Raw genomic sequence first — 25,811 nt, forward strand, 5'->3', positions numbered from 1 at the left:
TCTGCCTTCATTGCTCTTCTCTCAGATAACTATATTCATTTCCTCAACTCCTCCACTGAATTAGGAAAGACTGGTTTTTATTTTAGAGTTTCCCTTAATGTCAGTTACATATTTTAAACACAAAATCATGTAAGTTTCTAATCCTTAAATTAAGACCTTAGCTATGAATTGACACAGGTTTTAAAGCAACTAAGTCATTATCAAAAGTGTCAAAAATTTTATTTAGTTAATTGTTAACATTTTATTTGTCTAATATATTTTAGATTTAATTAGGTTTAATTTTTTGAATTAGTCATCATATTTTGTTTATCTCCTACCACTAAGACTACTTCTGAAACCCTGAAAGTACAAATTTCAGCACCAAGTTATTTAGGAACAGAATTTTTCCCAAGTATTCCCCATTTTTTAGGTACCTTCTCTCCTTCTTTCATTACGTCTCCACTCCTTCCTGCCTTCTTTCTTTCCACTCTTCTTTCCTTCCTTCCTTCATCTCAGAAGATGAAAATTATGAATCACTATTCTTTATTATAGTATTTTATTTTATTTTTGGGGGGGGTGGGTACGCGGGCCTTCTCACTGCTGTGGCCTCTCCCATTGCGGAGCACAGGCTCCAGACGCGCAGGCTCAGCGGCCATTGCTCACGGGCCCAGCCGCTCCGCGGCATGTGGGATCTTCCCGGACCGGGGCACGAACCCGTGTCCCCTGCGTCGGCAGGTGGACTCTCAACCACTGCGCCACCAGGGAAGCCCTAGTATAGTATTTTAATACATTAAAAACATATTCAGGGGGCTTCCCTGGTGGCGCAGTGGTTGAGAATCTGCCTGCCAATGCAGGGGACATGGGCTCGATCCCTGGTCCGGGAAGATCCCACATGCCACGGAGCAACTAAGCCTGTGCGCCACAACTACCGAGTCTGCGCGCTAGAGCCCACGAGCCACAGCTACTGAGCCCGTGCGCCTAGAGCCTGTGCTCCGCAACAAGAGAAGCCACCGCAGTGAAAAGCCCTCGCACCGCAACGAAGAGAAGCCCCTGCTCGCTGCAACTAGACAAAGCCCATGCGCAGAAACGAAGACCCAAGGCAGCCAAAAATAAATCAATTAAATAAATTTGAAAAAAAAACCATATTCAGGTAATTAAAGAAAAATTTATAAAACACCTACACTAAAAGCCACACTTAATTTTTAAAAGTCCTTATATTGCTACCAAAAACTGTAAAAATGTGTAACTATATTTCAGTGTGTATGGAAATAGAGCACCTATTCACTACAGGCTCTTATTAAGCATTTTTGTAAATAGCCCCATAATAGAGGCTATTCAAATGCAGGGAATCAAGAAACTGTGGTTGATTCCTCAATGAAAAATTAGACCAGAAAGCACTCATTAACATGGACTACATAAAAAGTCATTAGTTTAATTTTTCCAGTCCTGTGGAGTTTAATTTTATTCATGTTAATATCCATGAAATGAGTAATGTATTTAAAGGCAAATTTCAATGAGCTGTAATAGTGTTCCAATTTCCCACAGTTAAGGAAAGGTGGGGAGAAGAGTTTTACTAATCCTTGTCTCTATTCTAAATTGAGTGCAATATCATCCATAATTGGATATAATTAAATTATACAAACATTATTTGATAAAATCTATAATACCTCCTATAGCAATATAATTCAGCACAAAAAAAGTGTATAAAAGTATCTACTGTTAACCAAATAATTATTATTTTACAGATGAGAAAGTCTCAGAAATGCTATGATCACAGGTTTTCTGTATGATTTGTTATGTTCCAAGGCCTTTCTTCAGCAATCAAACATTTTCAGTATCGCGGTTTTGCAGTTATTCTTTATGTTGCTCTATCACAAAATATTAGTATACCAATTTAAACTGCTGCTCTTTTGCTCAATGGGACTTATATATTATGGTGCACATTTCACTCTTAATTTAATTTAATATATACATACACTGTGCTTTGCTGTCACCACCACCTCTCACCAAAACAAAAACAACGACAAAACAAAATACATTCTCATGATAGCACCCTGGGTTTCCCTTGCAGACCTGTACTTCTTTTCTCCGTCCTGGTAGCTATGTTTGCCTGAGGGTGATTCTAGGTCCAGGACTGGCCAATAAACGCACCATAACCCTAGTCATAATTATTCATTTCAGGAATGGAAAGTTGGACTAAGTTAAAACAAAGAAAATCAAATCAACCCTTTTTTGAAAACTATTTAGAAAGAAACAATCCCTATTCACTTGAGTTGACTGACTGGGGGATTGAAAGTCTAGTGGCTATTTTGTCTTCAGGATTCCTGCCCTAAAATGAATCCAACTCAGTGGAAAACAAAGCTATGAGAGTGAGTGCCTGGATTCAGCCATGTCTGAAGCATCACTACAGAACTTTCAATTACGATAACCAATACATATTTTGTTTTGCTTAACAGTTTTAATTGGTTTTCCGTCAAGTACAACCAAATAATCACTCTCAAATATGTTATTTACTAATGTGTAATATACACTTTGTTGAATTTGTATGTGACTTTTGCTAAATTGAGCTCACAGTTTAAAATAATAATGGGCCAGAATGATTGATATATTAAAAACAATAAAAATTTTCTACAAAATTGTTATTCAGCAACTCTTTTGGTGTTTTGAAGGTATCTGTTGTTGTTGGAAGCTGAAAAGGGACATGATGTGCCTGCAGTAGATTTTTCAGGATTAGGAGGGCAAAACATATACTTTAAAATGTTTGTGGGCTTCCCTGGTGGCACAGTGGTTGAGAGTCCGCCTGCCGATGCGGGGGACACGGGTTCGTGCCCCGGTCCGGGGGGATCCCACATGCCGCGGAGTGGCTGGGCCCATGAGCCGTGGCCGCTGGGCCTGCGCGTCCGGAGCCTATGCTCCGCAACGGGAAAGGCTGCAGCAGTGAGAGGCTCGCGTACTGCAAAAAAAAAAAAAAAAAAAAAAAAAGTTTGTGTTTTCTTAGGAAATCATACAATATAGCCTTTCATTAAATTTAGGTTGGAGTACGACATTAATCACATCTTCACTTCTGTTGAAGACAGTATAAATGTGATTGGTTTAAGCAATTATAAATAAACAGATTCGGGATAGATGTGAACAACTTAATAAATCTGATATGCAATAAGAAATGTGGAGCTTTACTAATTAAAAAATTACACAAGATGAATAATATCTCTTCCTTCCTGCAGAATTAATATTATGGTTTACGTGAAAGAAAATAAAAAACTGATTGGCAACTGAAGAGAATTATTCCAACCTGACTATACTCTAATAAGGTACTTTCTTATTTCTTTGAAGCTTTTCAGAAAGACACTAGCTAAGTAAATCTTTTGTGCCTTACTAACTGGTCTAGAAGTTCCTTAAGCAACTATCTGCTTTGACACCTATACCTTTTATAGACTTTCACTGTCTGATAAGGATTTGATATCAACTGTGTGGTATCTGAATGACCTATATAAAAAAAAAAAACTTAAACTATCAGTGTTTATAGAACTGGAAAAATAAACTTTATTTTATAAAAGACCTAAGGATATATAAGATACCTGGGTCTACAATTTCACAGTTTCATTTTTAAGACTGGGTGTACAAGATATCATAAAGCACCAAAAAGTTCTCCCCAAATATTAGCTATAAAGAAATAAAAGTTTTGCTTACTGAAGTTCATTTTTCTTCATTGTTCCTTTGTTAAGAAAATAAAAATTATGGCCATTTTCCTTTTTTCTTAAATAGGTTTAAATATACTATCTAAATATGCATTGCTACCCAAAGGCACCTGATTCTTTTCTAGAATCTTCTTTCCATTTTACCCCCCCTTTTTAGACCTAAGCCCCATCTCAAACAGAATTCAACAAACTATAATCACCAAAGAAAGAGGTCATAGATTACAAATATATATTTGAATCATTCTTTCCCCTGACCTCTCAGGATAGAGACTGTGCTATAAAATAAATATATAAAACACTTACAGTAAACAAGTATTATATTTACCCAAGCTATAAACATCTTTCTCTTCAGCCTTCTCTGTTACACATTTTCCTCACCAGAAGAGAGACATTTCTATTTTGACTTGACAAAAACCAAAAAATATCTCAAACTCTTTCAGTTATTCTTCAATTACTCTGTGATAAATGAAGATAGCTTCCTATCTGTGAGCAAAGAAGATTGCAATCATCTCATCTGAGCCTAATCTCCTGAGGCACAAGGTCTCAAAACCCAATGATATAATTTAGCATAGATACAGCAAGCGTTTTCTTGGTTCACAGATTTATGGGAATAGTAAGAGGTGTGGAAACGTCAACATAATTAGGTCAAGTCTAATTTTATTTGACAATTAAATATTTTATAGGTAAGTTAGGTCAAAGTAACCTACAGAGCAGTTGTAACAAGATGCCTATAACACTTATCCTCCCTCTCTCCTGGGGTATTTGCAAAGGAGTTATGTATGAAAGCACTTTCAAAACTGTAAAGGACTATACAAAGAGCAGATCATATTACTAAGCCAAAAAAGATGCATTCCAAACCTAAGTGTCCATAGACAGATGAATGGGTAAAGAAGATGTGGCACGTATATACAATGGAATATTACTCAGCCATAAAAAGAAATGAAATTGAGTTATTTGTAGTGAGGTGGATGGACCTAGAGTCTGTCATACAGAGTGAAGTCAGAAAGAGGAAAACAAATACTGTATGCTAACACATATACATGGAATCTTAAAAGAAAAAAAAAAACAGTTCTGAAGAACCTAGGGGCAGGACAGGAATAAAGACGCAGATGTAGAGGATGTATTTGAGGAAACAGGGAGGGGGAAGGGTAAGCTGGGACAAAGTGAGAGAGTGACATGGATATATATACACTACCAAATGTAAAACCGATAGCTAGTGGGAAGCAGCCGCATAGCACAGGGAGATCAGCTCGGTGCTTTGTGTCCACCTAGAGGGGTGGGATAGAGAGGGTGGGAAGGAGACGCAAGAGGGAGGGGATATGGGATATATGTATACGTATAGCTGATTCACTTTGTTATACAGCAGAAACTAACACACCATTGTAAAGCAATTATACTCCAATAAAGATGTTAAAAAAAAAAGATGTATTCCAGGAACATGTATGACTTGTGCTGAAAAGGTAAAATTTACAGTCAAATTTCCCTTTTCTAACAAGTGATATCAGAGTCCACACATGCATGTAAACTTTTGCAAAGACATGTCATTAGAATTCAACACTGAGCCACAGAAAATAGAAAAACATGTAATACCAACTATGCTTAATTTCCAAACTGTGAGTAGTTAAAAGAAGTAGGGCTTCCCTGGTGGTGCAGTGGTTAAGAATCTGCCTGCCAATGCGGGAGACATGGGTTCGAGCCCTGGTCCAGGAAGATCCCACATGCTGTGGAGCAACTAAGCCCGTGTGCCACAACTACTGAGCCTGCGCTCTAGAGCCCATGAGCCACAACTACTGAGTCCACGTGCCACAGCTACTGAAGCCCATGTGCCTAGAGCCCGTGCTCCGCAACAAGGGAAGCCACCGCAATGAGAAGCTCACACCCCACAAAGGAGAGTAGCCCCCACTCACAGCAAACAGGGAAAAGCCCGCACGCAGCAACAAAGACCCAACGCAGCCAAAATTAATTAATTAATTTTAATAAAACAACCCACTTTATTTTTAAAAAGTAAATGATTAAAGAGCAGTCTTTGAATGTTCTGAATCTATTATTATGAGGAAAGTAATAGTATTAGCCATGGCAGGTCACTCCTCTGGAGCACTCATGACTAGATAAAACTGGGCAAACCAGTCTTCATCTCTTTGCTATGCATGAAAGCATTTAAAATCAAATCAGTACAGTCATTCTTTTAGGCAATGAAGACTTCATTTAATATCGACAAAGATATTACCAAGAGCACATCCTCTTAATGTTTTACTGTAATGACTCAACAGCAAAAGAGGTGAAATTACAGAAACAAAAAACTTCCTATTTCATAGATTGAGGCAAAGAGGAAACAATGAGCGAGGTACCTGTTTAAAAGATTTACCTGTCTCCAAAATATGACTGAAAGCTAGTTCTCTAATTTATAATAATCAGACTATGATGTTATAAAGATGTTCTTTCCTCATGTCCTCCCCAGTTTTATTCATCCAATGAACATTTATTAAATACCTGCTCAGTGCTCTGCACTCGGGATACAGATGAAGAAGTGGAGCTTTGAATGTAGTAGAGGAATCAGACATGTAAGCATATTATAACTTGTTATTATAAAAGCAAAAATAGATGTCATCTTATTAGGAGCTTGCATCTAACCTAATTCTTAATTTCTAAATAGTAATCTATTTAAACTAGGTGAGCCACTGATGATGATTAATCTTTTAGGTTCTTCTAACTTTTCGAAATGTTTTCACTGGTATAACAACATTTTATTTTCAAAATAACCCTGCCCATATGTAGGGCTGTGTTTCCTTATTTTTCCAAACAGAAAATCAATACAGTCAATATTGAGAGATGAATTACAAGCATCAGAACCAAGACACCCCAACTCAGCAATTCTACTTTCTATTCACGACTAGAGGATAACACATCTAGTCTGCAAGCTAAAATCCTGTGTACTAATTGTCATTTTATTTCACACATTTTTGGTGAACTCTAAATTTTTATTGATAATACTGGAAAAGAAAATCCCTCACCCATTGTAGCTAAAGCATGCTTTTGTGAGAAAATTATTCTAAGCTATGAATTGCTTATTATCAATGAAATAATGATGAAATTTATTTTTTGTCTATTAGAACTTGACAAGAAGACCTTTTACAGAAGAAAACAAGACACAGTGTGAAGTCTGAAAGAATATACCAGGTGCTTGTACACAATGAATATTGCTGCCTAATCAAGGAAACCATACTTTTCAACCTATTTACATCTTGCCAGCTGGATTATAAGTACAGCAATCACAGGCTTACTGTCTATCTGAATTAGATAAAAACTGCATCACTTTCTTTGTGCTTGGTACATAGTACATGCTCAATAGATATATGGGAAAGATTTGGGGGAGAAACAGCCAAAAGACTGCTAGAAGAGAGAAAAGTCTTATGAATAGGTTATAAAGTTCCACCTTAACAAAAATCAAACAAATAAAGAAACTAACAATAATAAAACCACACACACACACACACACACACACACAGAGTTAACCAGAAGCAACACATACATTTAAAAGCATTTAGGGCTTCTGAGAAGATGGCGGAAGAGTAAGACGCGGAGATCGCCTTCCTCCCCATAGATACATCAGAAATACATCTACACGTGGAACAACTCCTACAGAACACCTACTGAATGCTGGCAGAAGACCTCAGACCTCCCAAAAGGCAAGAAACTCCCCATGTACCTGGGTAGGGCAAAAGAAAAAAGAATAAACAGAGACAAAAGGATAGGGACGGGACCTGCACCAGTGGGAGGGAGCTGTGAAGGAGGAAAGGTTTCCACACACTAGGAAGCCCCTTCGCGGGCGGAGACTGCGGGTGGCAGCAGGGGGAGCTTCGGAGCCGCGGAGGAGCGCGCAGCCACAGGGATGCGGAGGGCAAAGCGGAGAGATTCCCGCACAGAGGATCAGGGCCACCGGCACTCACCAGCCCGAGAGGCTTGTCTGCTCACCCGCCGGGGCAGGCGGGGCTGCGAGCTGAGGCTCGGGCTTCGGTCTGAGCGCCGGGAGAGGACTGGGGTTGGCAGCGTGAATACAGCCTGCAGGGGGTTAGTGCACCACGGCTAGCCGGGAGGGAGTCCAGGGAAAAGTCTGGACCTGCCGAAGAGGCAAGAGACTTTTTCTTCCCTCTGTTTCCTCGTGCACGAGGAGAGGGGATTAAGAGTGCTGCTTAAAGGAGCTCCAGAGACGGGCGCGAGCTGCGGCTAAAAGCGCGGACCCCAGAGACGGGCATGAGACGCTAAGGCTACTGCTGCCGCCACCAAGAAGCCTGTGTGCGAGCACAGGTCACTATCCACACCCCGCTTCTGGGGAGCCTGTGCAGCCCGCCACTGCCAGGGTCCCGGGATCCAGGGACAACTCCCCCAGGAGAATGCACTGCACGCCTCAGGCTGGTGCAACGTCATGCAGGCCTCTGCCTCCGCAGGCTCGCCCCGCACTCCGTTCCCCTCCCTCCCCCACGCCTGAGTGAGCCTGAGCCCCCGAATCAGCGGCTCCTTTAACCCCGTCCAGTCTGAGCAAAGAACAGACGCCCTCCGGCAACCTACACGCAGAGGCAGGGCCAAATCCAAAGCTGAGCCCCTGGGAGCTGTGAGAACAAAAAAGAGAAAGGGAAATCTCTCCCAGCAGCCTCAGAAGCAGCGGATTAAAGCTCCACAATCAATTTGATGTACCCTTCATCTGTGGAATACATGAATAGACAACGAATCATCCCAAATTAAGGAGGTGGACTTTGAGAGCAAGATTTATGATTTTTTCCCCTTTTCCTCTTTTTGTGACTGTGTATGTATATGCTTCTGTGTGAGATTTTGTCTGTATAGCTTTGCTTCCACCATTTGTCCTAGGGTTCTATCCATCCGTTTTTTGTTTTATTTTTTTTGTTTTAATTTTTTTTCTTAATAATTATTTTTTATTTCAATAACTTTATTTTACTTTACTTTATCTTCTTTCTTTCTTTCTTTCCTTCCTTCCCTCCTTTACACACGAATCATCCCAAATTGAGGAGGTGGACTTTGAGAGCAAGATTTATGTTTTTTTCCCCTTTTCCTCTTTTTGTGAGTGTGTATGTGTATGCTTCTGTGTGAGATTATGTCTGTAGAGCTTTGCTTCCACCATTTGTCCTAGGGTTCTATCTGTCCGTTTCTTTTATTTTTTTAATTTGTTTTCTCTTAATAATTATTTTTTATTTTAATAACTTTATTTTATTTTATTTTACTATATCTTCTTTCTTTCCTTTTTTCCTTCCTTCCCTCCTTCCTTCCTCGCTCCCTCCCTCCTTTCTCTCTTTCTACTTCTACTAATTCTTTCTTTCTACTTTTTCTCCTTTCTATTCTGAGCCATGTGGATGAAAGGTTCTTGGTGCTGCAGCCAGGAGTCAGTGCTGTGCCTCTGAGGTGGGAGAGCCAACTTCAGGGCACTGGTCCACAAGAGACCTCCCAGCTCCACATAATATCAAATGGCGAAAATCTCCCAGAGACCTCCATCTCAACACCAGCACCCAGCTTCACTCAACGACCAGCAAGCTACAGTGCTGGACATCCTATGCCAAATAACTAGCAAGACAGGAACACAACACCACCCATTAGCAGAGAGGCTGCCTAAAATCATAGTAAGTCCACAGACACTCCAAAACACACCACCAGACGTGGACCTGCCCACCAGAAAGACAAGATCCAGCCTCATCCACCAGAACAAAGGCACTAGTCCCCTCCACCAGGAAGCCTACACAACCCACTAAACCAACCTTAGCCACTGGGAACAGACACCAAAAACAACGGGAACTATGAACCTGCAGCCTGTGAAAAGGAGACCCCAAACACAGTACGATAAGCAAAATGAGAAGACAGAAAAACACATAGCAGATGAAGGAGCAAGATAAAAGCCCACCAGACCTAACAAAAGAAGAGGAAATAGGCAGTCTACCTGAAAAAGAATTCAGAATAATGACAGTAAAGATGATCCAAAATCTTGGAAATAGAATAGACAAAATGCAAGAAACATTTAACAAGGACCTAGAAGAACTAAAGATAAAACAAACAACGATGAACAACACAATAAATGAAATTAAAAATACTGTAGATGGGATCAATAGCAGAATAACTGAGGCAGAAGAACAGATAAGTGACCTGGAAGATAAAATGGTGGAAATAACTATTGCAGAGCAGAATAAAGGAAAAAAATGAAAGGAACGGAGGACAGTCTCAGAGACCTCTCGGACAACATTAAACACACCAACATTCGAATTATAGGGGTTCCAGAAGAAAAAGAGGAAAAGAAAGGGACTGAGAAAATATTTGAAGAGATTATAGTTGAAAACTTCCTTAATACGGGAAAGGAAATAGTTAATCAAGTCCAGGAAGCACAGAGAGTCCCATACAGGATAAATCCAAGGAGAAATACGCCAAGACACATATTAATCAAACTGTCAAAGATTAAATACAAAGAAAACATATTAAAAGCAGCAAGGGAAAAACAACAAATAACACAAGGGAATCCCCATAAGGTTAACAGCTGATCTTTCAGCAGAAACTCTGCAAGCCAGAAGGGACTGGCAGGACATATTGAAAGTGATGAAGGAGAAAAACCTACAACCAAGATTACTCTACCCAGCAAGGATCTCATTCAGATTTGATGGAGAAATTAAAACCTTTACAGACAAGCAAAAGCTGAGAGAGTTCAGCACCACCAAACCAGCTTTACAACAACTGCTAAAGGAACTTCTCTAGGCAAGAAACACAGGAGAAGGAAAACACCTACAATAACGAACCCAAAACAATTAAGAAAATGGGAATAGGAACATACATATCGATAATTACCTTAAATGTAAATGGACTAAATGCTCCCACCAAAAGACACAGATTGGCTGAATGGACACAAAAACAGGACCCATATATTTGCTGTCTACAAGAGACCCACTTCAGACCTAGAGACACATACAGACTGAAAGTAAGGGGATGGAAAAAGATATTTCATGCAAATGGAAACCAAAAGAAAGATGGAGTAGCAATTCTCGTATCAAAATAGACTTTAAAATAAAGACTATTAGAAGAGACAAAGAAGGACACTAGGGCTTCCCTCGTGGTGCAGTGGTTGAGAGTCCGCCTGCTGATGCAGGGGACGCAGGTTCGTGCCCCGGTCCGGGAAGATCTCACATGCCGCAGAGCGGCTGGGCCCGTGAGCCATGGCCACTGAGCCTGCGCATCTGGAGCCTGTGCTCTGCAACGGGAGAGGCCACAACAGTGAGAGGCCTGTGTACTGAAAAAAAAAAAAAGGACACTACATAATGGATCAAGGGATCGATCCAAGAAGAAGATATAACAATTGTAAATATTTATGCACCCAACATAGGAGCACTACAATACATAAGGCAAATACTAACAGCCATAAAAGGGGAAATTGACAGTAACACATTCATAGTAGGGGACTTTAACACCCCACTTTAACCAATGGACAGATCATCCAAAATGAAAATAAATAAGGAAACACAAGCTTTAATGATACATTAAACAAGATGGACTTAATTGATATTTATAGGACATTCCATCCAAAAACAACAGAATACACATTTTTCTCAAGTGCTCATGGAACATTCTCCAGGATAGATCATATCTTGCGTCACAAATCAAGCCTTGGTAAATTTAAGAAAATTGAAATTGTATCAAGTATCTTTTCCAACCACAACACTATGAGACTAGATATCAATTACAGGAAAAGATCTGTAAAAAATACAAACATATGGAGGCTAAACAATACACTACTTAATAACCAAGTGATCACTGAATAAATCAAAGAGGAAATAAAAAAATACCTAGAAACAAATGACAATGTAGACACGATGAACCAAAATCTATGGGATGCAGCAAAAGCAGTTCTAACAGGTAGGTTTATAGCAGTACAATCCTGCCTTAAGAAACAGGAAACATCTCGAATAAAAAACCTAACCTTGCACCTGAAGCAATTAGAGAAAGAAGAACAAAAAAACCCCAAAGTTAGCAGAAGGAAAGAAATCATAAAAATCAGATCAGAAATAAATGAAAAAGAAATGAAGGAAACAATAGCAAAGATCAATAAAACTAAAAGCTGGTTCTTTGAGAAGATAAACAAAATTTATAAACCATTAGCCAGACTCATCAAGAAAAAAAGGGAGAAGACGCAAATCAATAGAATTAGAAATGAAAAAGGAGAAGTAACAACTGACACTGCAGAAATACAAAAGATCATGAGACATTACTACAAGCAACTCTATGCCAATAAAATGGACAACCTGGAAGAAATGGACAAATTCTTAGAAATGCACAACCTGCCAAGACTAAATCAGGAAGAAATAGAAAATATGAGCAGACCAATCACAAGCACTGAAATTGAAACTGTGATTAAAAATCTTCCAACAAACAAAAGCTCAGGACCAGATGGCTTCACAGGAGAATTCTATCAAACATTTAGAGAAGAGCTAACACCTATCCTTCTCAAACTATTCCAAAATATAGCAGAGGGAGGAACACTCCCAAACTCATTCTACGAGGCCACCATCACCCTGATACCAAAACCAGACAAGGATGTCACAAAGAAGGAAAACTACAGGCCAATATCACTGATGAACATAGATGCAAAAATCCTCAACAAAATACTAGCAAACAGAATCCAACAGCACATTAAAAGGATCATACACCATGATCAAGTGGGGTTTATTCCAGGAATGCAAGGATTCTTCAATATACTCAAATCAATCAACGTGATACACCATATTAACAAATTGAAGGAGAAAAACCATATGATCATCTCAATAGATGCAGAGAAAGCTTTTGACAAAATTCAACACCCATTTATGATAAAAACCCTGCAGAAAGTAGGCATAGAGGGAACTTTCCTCAACATAATAAAGGCCATATATGACAAACCCACAGCCAACATCGTCCTCAATGATGAAAAACTGAAAGCATTTCCACTAAGATCAGGAAAAAGACAAGGTTGCCCACTCTCACCACTCTTATTCAACATAGTTTTGGAAGTTTTAGCCATAGCAATCAGAGAAGGAAAGGAAATAAAAGGAATCGAAATTGGAAAAGAAGAAGTAAAGCTGTCACTGTTTGCAGATGACATGATACTATACATAGAGAATCCTAAAGATGCTACCAGAAAACTACTGGAGCTAAACAAAGAATTTGGTAAAGTAGCAGGATACAAAATTAATGCACAGAAATCTCTGGCATTCCTATACACTAACGATGAAAAATCCGAAAGTGAAATCAAGAAAACACTCCCATTTACCATTGCAACAAAAAGAATAAAATATCTAGGAATAAACCTACCTGAGGAGACAAAAGACCTGTATGCAGAAAATTATAAGACACTGATGAAATAAATTAAAGATGATACAAAGAGATGGAGAGATATACCATGTTCTTGGATTGGAAGAATCAACATTGTGCAAATGACTCTACTACCTAAAGCAATCTACAGATTCAGTGCAATCCCTATCAGACTACCACTGGCATTTTTCACAGAACTAGAACAAAAAATTCCACAATTTATATGGAAACACAAAAGACTCCAAACAGCCAAAGCAATCTTGGGAACGAAAAACGGAGCTGGAGGAATCAGGCTCCCTGACTTCAGACTATACTACAAAGCTACAGTAATCAAGACAGTATGGTACTGGCACAAAAACAGAAAGATAGATCAATGGAACAGGATAGAAAGCCCAGAGATAAACCCACGCACATATGCTCACCTTATCTTTGATAAAGGAGGCAGGAATGTACAGTGGAGAAAGGACAGCCTCTTCAATAAGTGGTGCTGGGAAAACTGGACAGGTACATATAAAAGTATGAGATTAGATCACTCCCTAACACCATACACAAAAATAAGCTCAAAATGGATTAAAGACCTAAATGTAAGGCCAGAAACTATCAAACTCTTAGAGGAAAACATAGACAGAACACTCTATGACATAAATCACAGCAAGATCCTCTTTGACCCACCTCCTAGAGAAATGGAAATAAAAACAAAAATAAACAAATGGGACCCAATGAAACTTAAACGCTTTTGCACAGCAAAGGAGACCATAAACAAGACCAAAAGACAACCCTCAGAATGGGAGAAAGTGTTTTCAAATGAGGCAACTGACAAAGGATGAATCTCCAAAATGTATAAGTAGCTCATGCAGCTCAATAACAAAAAAACAAACAACCCAATCCAAAAATGGGCAGAAAACCCAAATAGACATTTCTCCAAAGAAGATATGCAGACTGCCAACAAACACATGAAAGCATGCTCAACATCATTAATCATTAAAGAAATGCACATCAAAACTACAATGAGATATCATCTCACACTGGTCAGAATGGCCATCATCAAAAAATCTAGAAACAATAAATGCTGGAGAGGGTGTGGAGAAAAGGGAACACTCTTGCAGTGCTGGTGGGAATGTGAACTGGTTCAGCCACTATGGAGAACAGTATGGAGGTTCCTTAAAAAACTACAAATAGAACTACCATATGACCCAGCAATCCCACTACTGGGCATATACCCTGAGAAAACCATAATTCAAAAAGAGACATGTACCACAGTGTTCATTGCAGCACTATTTACAATAGCCAGGACAAGGAAACAACCTAGGTGTCCACTGACAGATGAATGGATAAAGAAGATGTGGCACATATATACAATGGAATATTACCCAGCCATAACAAGAAACGAAATTGAGCTATTTGTAATGAGGTGGATAGACCTAGAGTCTGTCATACAGAGTGAAGTAAGTCAGAAAGAGAAAGACGAATACCGTATGCTAACACATATATATGGAATTTTAGAAAAAAAAATGTCATGAAGAACCTAGGGGTAAGACAGGAATAAAGACACAGACCTACTGGAGAACGGACTTGAGGACATGGGGAGGGGGAAGGGTGAGCGGTGACAGGGCGAGAGAGAGGCACGGACATATACACACTAACAAACGTAAGGTAGATAGCTAGTGGGAAGCAGCCGCATGGCACAGGGAGATCAGCTCGGTGCTTTGTGACCGCCTGGAGGGGTGGGATTGGGAGGGTGGGAAGGGGGAGACGCCAGAGGGAAGAGAGATGGGAACATATGTATATGTATAACTGGTTCACTTTGTTATAAAGCAGAAACTAACACACCATTGTAAAGCAATTATACTCCATTAAAGATGAAAAAAAAAAAGCATTTAAAGACAACCTCCTCTCACATTTTTTTTTTTTTTTTGCGTTACGCGGGACTCTCACTGTTGTGGCCTCTCCCGTTGCGGAGCACAGGCTTCGGACATACAGGCTCAGCGGCCATGACTCACGGGCCTAGCTGCTCCGCGGCATGTGGGATCCTCCCGGTCTGGGGCACGAACCCATGTCCCCTGCATCGGCAGGCGGACTCTCAACCACTGCGCCACCAGGGAAGCCCCCCCTCTCACATTTTTAAAATTCTGACTCTGCTTTTCTTCTTTTTTTTTTAACATCTTTATTGGAGTATAATTGCTTTACAATGGTGTGTTAGTTTCTGCTTTATAACAAAGGGAATCAGCTTTACATATATGTATATCCCCATACCTCTTCCCTCTTGCATCTCCCCCACTCCTACCCTCCCTATCCCACCCCTCAGGGTGGTCACAAAGAATGGAGCTGATCTCCCTGTGCTATGCGGCTGCTTCCCACTAGCTATCGGTTTTACATTTGGTAGTTTATATATGTACATGCCAGTCAATGGAATATTACTCAGCCATATAAAGAAACGAAGTTGAGTTATCTGTAGTGACTCTGCTTTTTGCCAGTGTTACCTGTGTACTATTTGAGTATCTGCTCAGAGACTTTATCCAAGATAGAGACAACACTCTGAGATGCAATCTTTATCACTTTTTAAAACTGAAAGAGCCTTACCTACTTCAGATGTCTCCATTATCAAATAAGCTTAACTCCCTTTAGAAGCTGTTTATATCTTTTTAAGCCCCACCTATGGGTTGAAATAACCCGTAAAGTAGTAAATGAAAATTAAGTTTGAAAGAAAAATTTGTGAATTAAATGAGGGTGATAAACAAAATATGCAATGAGAGTCAAGGAAGGCCTCTAAAACTAAGTGAGAAACAATTATTTCTCATTTATTGATTGTTTCATCAAGGCCAAAATACATGGAGGGCCAAGGATGAGCAGGTCACTGGGCTAGTGTTTCAGGTTCTCTAACCACTGCACTCCTTGTGCCAAAGTAATGTCTCACTATATGCAAACTGGCCATCTGTTTCTCCCAAAATGCCTGCCGTGCCAATAAATCCCATCTATAAGGGTCCTGCCCTCACCCTCCTGCTAAGAGATTAACCTGCCAGGAAGCACTTGGCATAACCCTTCGCCTCTGAGGAGACTAGAGTGAGCACCTGAGCTAAGATACATCAGCTAAGGCTTAAGCGGGGACCTTGTGCAAAAGCTCCACCTAAACAACGTAACAGTGGGTTACCTGAACCAAGGACATGTTCTAGATTCTGAACTCTGACATGGAAAAGAATCGGACTATTTGGGGCAGAAAAATAAGACGCAGGGAGAAAATGCTTAACAGATGTTCCGAGGCAGTAGAAATCATGAAGAATAACTACTATGAGTGATCAGAAACTGAGTCAGAAGAAAGAGAAATATAAAGAGAGAGGATGCCGGTAGCAGCGGGAAAAGCAGAGGGAAGGTAGCTACATCATTCCAGCGGCAGAGAATCAACTCTGTCACTAGGGGGCAGAGAGGCAATCAGCTCAGAGATGTACTGGTTACTTCCCATTTCTGAATCTCAGTCCATCTTCCCTGGGTTCCCTTAAAAGCTAGACACATGTCTGGGACGACTGTCTTTTTCATTCCTAAACATAACCTTACTGAAGTGAGCCCTTTTCCTCGCATCAAAAGAGACTAACATCATCTCTTCTGTCTGGGCTCAACAGTCACCTAAGGAATCAGTCTTAAAACTACAAATGAACAAAACTTCACCATATATAACATTCTAAAAATAATAGAAAAAAATGGTATCAAATTAATACATTCTCAAAGAATTATAGTAATCCAATGAAAAGGAAAAAAAGCCACACAAATTTATACAGCTCAAATCACTGAGAAAAAGTGTACTCTCCAAAAAAGAAAATATGCTCTACATCTTGTAGACATCTGTTCTCCTACAGCTAATTCAAAAGCAAAAACAAACAAATCTGTGCTGATTTTTCTCATTCTTTATAAGAACAATAAAGCAAACACAATTTATCTACGGCTTCTGTATTTTCTTTGCTATGCGTAAAACATTTTTTTAACTCAAGGCTTAGACTGTATCAATATAGTAAAAAATATAATACATTCTTTTCAATTTTACGGACCTCCCAATACCAGGTAGTCCATACATTTTTTTCCTAGATTATCCTTATTTATATATTAGATTTTATTTTCCTATATTATAAAATATTAGGTACAGAATTTTTACCATACTTAAAAATGATATCCTGCAGGGGGGAAGAAGGAAGGAGGATGAGAAAAAGGGAAAGAGAGGGTCAAAAGGGAGAAGAAGAGAGGATAGGATGTAGAAAGGATGTAAAGGAGAAATGAAAGGATGCAACGCAGGGGAGGAGAAGGGAGGCAAAGGACGAATGCTTACAGTGTGCCACGGAGCATCACCACATCCTTACCCCCAGGCTTCACTGCAGGTCCCCACCCACCCACTCTAGAGCCAAAGCACAGTAGGGAAGAGAGCAAATAGGCTTTTCCATTTCTCATTCATTGATGTTGGTCACTCATCTTACTGGCTGAAGGACATGCTGATTGTTCTGACTCACAGCCTCCTCCCTCCTGAAGCCACCCACGCTGGTAAGAGGATACAGACACCCACGTTCCTAATTGTGTATCCCTTCTGTGGGCCTCAGTATATAACTGTTACTAACTTGGTACCTGTCTGAGTTTCTAGGATAATACTGTACTTCTGTCACACCTCCAGAACTAAAACTTGATAAATAAATCCTACTCGATGACATGGGCTGACCTAGAACTCAAAAAAAAAAAACCTGTGAAAGCCCAGGATATATATGTATTAAATGCCATCTGATTCTCCATGGCTGTGTCAGACCCATAAGTCAATGCTCCCTGTTGCTTCATCCTGAACTCCTGGAGCTAATCTATTTTCTCAAAAGCGGCTGGAGGTAGTCTAAGGTAACTTTGGACACAATGGTTCTGTCCACCCACTGGAACTCAACTGTCTGCCCTATGGCTAAGGCAACTTCCCCAGCCCGTGCCCTCTCCTTTATCCCTTCTGTCAGTTCACACAGAGACAGACAAATGCTGAGATAAGAGAAAAACTGGAATCATTACTCCAGTAACTAAAATTCATTCATTTAACCAATATTTATTGAGCGTTAGGGATATGTCCAGACGGCAGAGATATAATGATGAACAAGACAGATTCTCTGCCCTCGAGTAACTTATGTTCTATTTATCTGCATTTATAAACCAAAATCTAATGACATACAAAGGTAAAATCATTGTCTGTTTTTTACTACAACAAATAAAAATATGTGAGCTCTCTTCTTGGAGACAGACCACTCCAAATGAGTTGGGCTTCATTAGAACACGGATGCAGATGCTGAGGGCCTAGTACCATGAAACTGGTACTCCGAACATGCTGTTTGGGATGTAAAATCTTCACTTTCCTCTGTGAATTCTCTCCACAGGCACCTCTGTACCAATAAGTTACCCAGGTAATCCTGGGAATCTGAAAGTGTTCTCAGTGGGCACTTCCCATCCATGTAACAGGACTGCAAACTCCCACGAAGAAAGCCAACAGGAATTCCTCTGGTATTTGCCAGCACAGCATTGCGAAAGGGCTTCTGATTACTTGAGCACCATTGGCAGGATGATCGGATAGGAAACAACAAGGACTTATTTAACTATAGCAAATGATTCTTCTGAGCAACACAGAGGGAGGTAGGCTAGTTCTAAATAAGAGAGATGATAAAGTAGCCATGGCATACATTAAAACCACTGCATGTAAATTGAAGATTTTTAATATACCTTCTGAAAAACTGCAAACACAATCTATTACAAGCAATATTACACAAGCATATGAAGTATAACTAGCAAGACCATTGCCACTGGTCAGCTCCCAAAGGTGTCACAAATTAGATAAGTCGAAATAAGCCCTTATCTTCATGATTGTCAAAGCTGCTCTGCTCCCAAATTTTTCAACTAGGAAAATGTTGCCAGCTCTTCAAGTTACATCATATTTCTCCCCTTTACTCAACTCCCTATAGCCTGTCACCATGTCTTGTCCATTTAACTTTCAAAAGAGCTCTAGAATCTATTGCATCTTCTCCATTCCCTCTGCCCGACATTAATAACACTCTGCCTTGAATCGGACTAACTCTCCTTACCTATATGTTTCCCCCAGATCTTACTCTACCTCCTGGCAGCAATAGCTTGGAAATGCAAATCTTGATTCTGCCACCCACCGATTAACCATCCTTCAGTGCAGCCTTGGAATCAGCAGGATAAATTTTACACTCCTCCATAATTTGGTCCCTGCAAACACTGCTAAACCCAACTCTCGTCAACCATTACTTGATGTATATCCATTGCTTTCAATAGTTCCTGTTCAATGGATTCAATTCCCTGAGTGACCACAAAGTTATTGCAAAGCATCTTCAAATCGACAGGTGCACCAAGTACCTTCTATAGACTAAAAATGTCACACACGAAGACATACTATAACTGTTCAAAGGTGTAAAAATGAACCCTTGAAAGTACCAAAGGAAAATAGATGTTATAACTCTGAATTCTCACAAGTACAATGACAAAAATAATATTTTCCAGAAGATAAAACAGGCAATGATGTTAATAGAAAAGTTATTAAGAATTGGGAAGGAGATAATTTTTTTCAAAATTTAGTATTTCCACTGTTCCTGGGAAATGAAGAGTGGAAAGGGCTTTCCAGTCACTTAGACAGCTATATCTTCCACCTGTCTTTAAAATCCATGTTTTTTTTTTTTAATTAGACAGAACCCACCTCCTATTAAGCATCAGTTTCTTTTTCTGTACCTACTCTATTCCTTTAACTGGTTGGAAGTAAGTGGTGATAATTCTCCAGATGTTTCAATTGTCACATATTTGATAGAAAAAGCCACTGTGCACACCAAAGGAATCAAAGAATGTTCTACTCTCTTGGCCAGTATTACCTAGCAACCTTCTAAATCAGATAATAGAGAAAGAAATAGAGAGAAAGAATCCACACTCTGCAATGTTCAGAGGCTTGTGAAAGAAAGACAATCATTTAATATCTTGGCATATGGCTAGGAGGACTGTAGCTACTATTTCTGTGAAAGCCCTGGAGTCATCGATGAATGTAAATTTAAGACTTTAGAAGAACAAGCAACAAATTAACAGGCGTACTTGTAAGTCCCTCAGGCACTTAATACGGGAATCAAATTCACATCTGTTCAGTGTCAAAAGGACATAAACCGTCCACTGTTTTGTTTTGTTTATAAACATGTGCAGGTGAGTGAGGCATCATCAATTATACCACCTGCAGAAATAAGTCAGTTACATATGTAGAACAATGCTTTTCCTCTTTATATTATAAACCCTAAAAGGTTTTAAAATGTACAAATGCCTGGGCGCTATGCATTTCTAACTTAAATAGTATGAAATAAGGCTTAGGTATGTGTTTCTTGAAAATGACTGGAGAGAAAGGTGTCTGTGGCATAAAATAATAAGTGAATAAATGAAGGAGTGATTGACATAAATGAAGACACCTACTTCCTATCAAATACGTTTACAGAGCAGATCATGTTTTGAATGCTGCATACAATATTTAGCACTTAATACCTAATGGTCAAGATATCTGTAATTGTCATCTGCTCAATATTACACAATACAAACAGTTTAGAAAGGCAAAGAGCTTCAAATTGCTAATTTGTTGGGGAAAATAAGTTTTCAGGTTTATGTCACCATGAAAGAGGAGCTCTTTCCGTGATTGCATGGAATGGCAATAGCCTTCAAGTGTGTGGTAACTCATGATATATTAAAACCAAGACTGTTCTTTGGGCTACTTACTTTTCAGTTTTTATAACGATAATAAAATTAAATATCGACTTCTACAATAAAATTTCTAGAAGGCAGTTTGTGTCTTATTGCCCCGCCTGAAAATAAGCAGATCATATCTTCCTAACCTTCCAGAAACAGCAGCCAAACAGTTTCCACTCAGTCTCTTCCTCCAGCATCCCATCAGACAAGAGCACTGCCAAGTGTACAGAGATCAAGCACCGTGCACACCCTACCCAACCAAAGACCAAATGGCTCACCACTGACGTAGTCAACATTAACAATTAAATCAATCTTCCGGTTAAGAAATCAGAATAAAGGCTTCACAGGTGGAAGCAGCTCTTACAGCCAAAGGGCTTTCCACAATTTGACACATCCAAGATTTGGTGCCAGAAAAGGTGATGAAAACCCTGGAATGTTTCTAGCAGAGGAAATTTTCACTGCTTGAAAAATCAGTGTTAAAAAAAAATGTAGAGTTGTTTACAGTGCTCAATCAGGATTCTTTAAAAGCTATGCTAAGTATAGACTTTTTGGGTTGGGATTGAAGAGCTTTCTGTTTGAAATTTATTAGCAGTTCAGAGTAGAAATGAAGCCTGTTTTGGTCAGAATACATTCTTTTTAGTCATGAGGGATACTTTATAAGATCATAACTAGAGAATCTGAGAATGAACTAGGTAAAATCATCAGCGTAAACCCATGAGGCACTAACTACAGGATGTCAGTCAAAGAGAATGAAGATCAAGAGGCAGCGGAGCTTCCAAGGGGGAAACAAAATTCTCCGACATTGAAGAGTTCACATCTCGTTACAAAATGTTAACAAATCTTGATAATCAAGATATTTTTAGGGCTTCCCTGGTGGCGCAGTGGTTGAGAGTCCGCCTGCCGATGCAGGGGACACGGGTTCGTGCCCCAGTCCGGGAGGATCCCACATGCCGCGGAGCGGCTGGGCCCGTGAGCCATGGCCGCTGAGCCTGCGCGTCTGGAGCCTGTGCTCCGCAACGGGAGAGGCCACAACACTGAGAGGCCCGTGTAGCACAAAAAAAAAAAAAAAAAAAAAAAAAGATATTTTTAAAGCAACTGTAGTCATAAAATATGGAACAATCACAAAATAAACACTGAAAGCCTCTACATTTAGCTAGCCCCCAACATTTTTCCTACTCTATTTACTTACCTATTCTTTCCTTTCTGTGATAAGGACTCTGACACATCACCTTGCACAATTCCTAAAGCTTACCAATGTATAAGCAACATCTCAAATTGAGTTCACTTTTTTCTTCTTATTGAAGTATAGTTGATTTATAATGTGCTAGTTTCAGGTGTATAGCAAAGTGATTCAATTACACACACGTATTTTTTTTAAGATTCTTTTCCCTTATAGTTTATTACAAAATATTGAGTATAGTTCCCTGTGCTATACAGTAGGTCCTTGTTGGTTATCTATTTTATATATAGTAGTGTGTATATGTTAATCCCAAACTCCTAATTTATCCCTCTCCCCACCCTTCCCCTTTGGTAGTCAGAAGTGTATTTTCTATGCCTGTGAGTCTCTTTCTGTTTTGTAAATAAGTTCATTTGTACCTTTTTTTTTTTTATTCCACATAAAAGTGATATCATATGATATTTGTCTTTGGCTTATTTCACTTAGTATGATAATCTCTAGGTCCATCTGTGTTGCTGCAAATGGCATTTTTCACTCTTTCTTATGGCTGAGAAATATTCCATTGCATATATATACCACTTTTTTTTCAGGGGAGAGCGTGAACGCAGTCCCCCACTACCACAAACTATGCAGTCGAGTTTCCCACCTTTGGGGAAATCACAGGGGTCAGCACACCCGCAGTGCAATGGATGAGCCTCACCCTGGGAAAACCACCTTTGTGATCACGGTATATACCACTTCTTTATCCACTCATCTGTCGATGGACATTTGGGTTGCTTCCATGTCTTGGCTATTGTAAATAGTGCTGCAGTGAACACTGGGGTGCATGTATCTTTTCGAATTATAGTTTTCTCTGGATATATGCCCAGGAGTGGGATTGCAGGATCATACGGTAACTCTATTTTTAGTTTTCTAAGGAACCTCCATACTGTTGTCCATAGTGACTGCACCAATGTATTGGGTTGGTCAAAAAGTTGGTTCAGGTTTTCCCGTAACCTCTTATGGAAAAACCCGAACAAATGTTTTGGCCAATCCAATACATTCCCACCAACAGTGTAGGAGGGTTCCTTTTTCTCCACACCCTCTCCAGTATTTATTATCTGTTGACCCTTTGATGATGGCCATTTGGATTGGAATGAGGTGACACCTCTTTGTAGTTTTGAGTCGCATTTCTCTGATAATTAGAGATTGTGAGCATCTTTTCATGTGCCTGTTGGCCATTTGTATGTCTTCTTTGGAAAATGTCTGTTTAGATCTTCTGCCCATTTTTTGATCGGGGTGTTTGCTTTTTTGATATTGAGTTGTACGATCTGTTTGTATATTTTGGAAATTAATCCATTGTTGGTCCTATCATTTGCAAATACAAGTCCTATAGTACTGTTAATGTCACGTGAAAAAACAAAGTATTTTCCTTCTAAAATTATAAGAAAAAACAACAATCAACTATTTTAGGCCTGTCACCTCTCTTCAGGAAAATTAAAGTTAATACTAAATGGGCATCATTTTTTAATTCACCTGCTTCTTATATCCATAACTATTAAGCCATTTTTATTCACCACCACTTTTATTTAAAACAACGTGACAGGAACTTCCCTGGTGGCGCAGTGGTTAAGACTCCGCCTGCCAATGCAGCGGACACAGGTTCGATCCCTGGTACAGGAAAACCCCACATGCCACAGAGCAACTAAGCCAGAGAGCCACAACTACTAAAGTCCGCACGTCTAGAGCCCACGCTCTGCAACGAGAAACCAATGCAATGAGAAGCACGTGCACTGCAAGGAAGCATAGCTCCTGCTTGCCGAAACTATAGAAAGCCCACACACAGCAGCAAAAACCCAATGCAGCCAAAATAAATAAATAAAAATAAATAAATAAATTTATTTTAAAAATGTGACAACTTTTTCCATGAGACAAATTTGATCACAACCCAATTAAAGGTTTTGATTTTGCAGGTTGTAGAATCATGAAACAAACATAACAGGAAATTCATTTATTAACCTGCTAGAGGAGAATAATGTTCTAAAAATTTGCATTAGATGGATAGATAATTTGAGTTAGTAGATAATAGCTTATGTCAGTGTTTTCACTCATTTTAAGGACTGTTAAACATAATCACAGCACCATTTATTTCTCCTCCATAGCTTGTATTAGGCTCACTCTGGAGCCTAATTAATTATCAGTGACTACATCTGTTTTGCTCACTGCTCTATCTCCAACATTTGGTACAATGCCTGCCACATAATTGTAACTCAACACATACATGTTGAAAGAAAAAAATAATGTTTAAAAATATATAAGGGGGCTTACCTGGTGGCGCAGTGGTTGAGAGTCCGCCTGCCAATGCAGGGGACACGGGTTCGTGCCCCGGTCCGGGAGGATCCCACATGCCGCGGAGCGGCTAGGCCCATGGGCCATGGCCGCTGAGCCTGCGCGTCCGGAGCCTGTGCTCCGCAAACGGAGAGGTCATAACAGTGAGAGGCCCGCGTACCGCAAAAAAAAAAAAAAAAAAAAAAAAAAAAAAAAAAAATATATATATATATATATATATATATATATATGGAAGTGAGAGCAGGGTGATACTTGAAATTTTTATGTATTTCTTTGGCATCCAAATCCAATTTAAAGTGTTAAATTTATCCATAAAGAAAATTATCATTGATAAGCCTTCCAATACATCTTTGTAACTGTCCTGTAACTGTGTTGGCATTTTTTAAAAAATCAAAAAGAATTTGTAGTTCTCTTCTCAAAATAAAAAGACCTAAAAGCCAAAAGAATATAGCTGAGTCCATTATCCACTATATAACTAAAATGCTAGACTGATCACTTTTTTTTTTTCCGGTACGGGGGCCTCTCACCGCTGTGGCCACTCCTGTTGTGGGTCCTCAGAAAATTAAAGGAGCTACTATATGATCCAGCAATTCCACTTCTGGGTATTTATTTGAAGAAAACTAAAACTAAAACTCAAAAAGATATCTGCACCCCCATATTCATTGTAGCATTATTTACAACAGCCAAAATATGGAAACAACCTAAGTGTCCATCAACAGATGAATGGATAAGGAAAATGTTATGTATATATTTTGCCATAGACAAAAATGAAATCTTGCCATTTGAGACAACATAGTTGGACCTTGAGGGCATTATGCTAACTGAAATAACTGAGAAAGACCAATACCATATGATTTCACTTACATATGGAATCTAAAAAAGAAAAAAACAAGGCCGTAGATTACAGATAACAGACTGGTGGTTGCCAAAGGCAGAAGGTGGGAGGTGGGCCAAATGAATGAAGGGGATCAAAAGGTATAAACTTACAGTTATAAAATAAATAAGTCACAGAGACGTACAGCACAGCAATTATAGTTAATAAAACTGTACTGCATATTTGAAAGTTGTGAAAAGAGTAGCTCTTAAAAGTTCTCAAGAAAAAGAATTCTGTAACTATGTATCGTGATGGATATTAACTAGACTTACTGTGGCAATCATTTCACTATGTATACAAATGCCAAAACCATATGTTGTGCACTTGAAACTAATTTGATTTTCTATGTCAATTATACCTCATATTAAAAAAAAATAAAACCTTACAGATGGAAAAAAAAGGCCAATGTTCATGATTTTAATCAAACAATGAACGTTACAAAGGATGCTATTAGAAACAAGCTTATTTTTCTTTACTTTTCTTCATGTAAAACACTGCAAGAAGTAAGCAGTCCTAAACTTTATAATGTGCAAATTCTATTTTAATGTTATTAAATGTCTCCTAAAATAGTTTTTTATTTCTATCATAATATGTAAGAAAAAAAATATCAGAAAAACCACGATGTAAGATATATATACATCCTTTTATTTGTTTGTGATTTTATAGTTTTTCTCCCATAACTTTGTTTTTAGGATCTTATGAT

General features: G+C 39.1%; 1 protein-coding gene and 1 non-coding gene across 2 annotated transcripts in view; both read right to left on the reverse strand.

Moving 5' to 3' along the window:
- GULP1 (GULP PTB domain containing engulfment adaptor 1) overlaps nucleotides 1–25,811 on the reverse strand; it is a 268,406-nt gene that overhangs the window by 179,941 nt on the left and 62,654 nt on the right. The window lies entirely within an intron of this gene.
- On the reverse strand, nucleotides 22,494–22,652 carry LOC132428852 (U1 spliceosomal RNA). Its single transcript, XR_009520242.1, has one exon. It is a non-coding gene; the product is annotated as a U1 spliceosomal RNA (small nuclear RNA).

Source organism: Delphinus delphis, chromosome 7 (genome assembly GCF_949987515.2).
Source record: "Delphinus delphis chromosome 7, mDelDel1.2, whole genome shotgun sequence".
In the NCBI taxonomy this organism is placed as follows: Eukaryota; Metazoa; Chordata; class Mammalia; order Artiodactyla; family Delphinidae; genus Delphinus; species Delphinus delphis.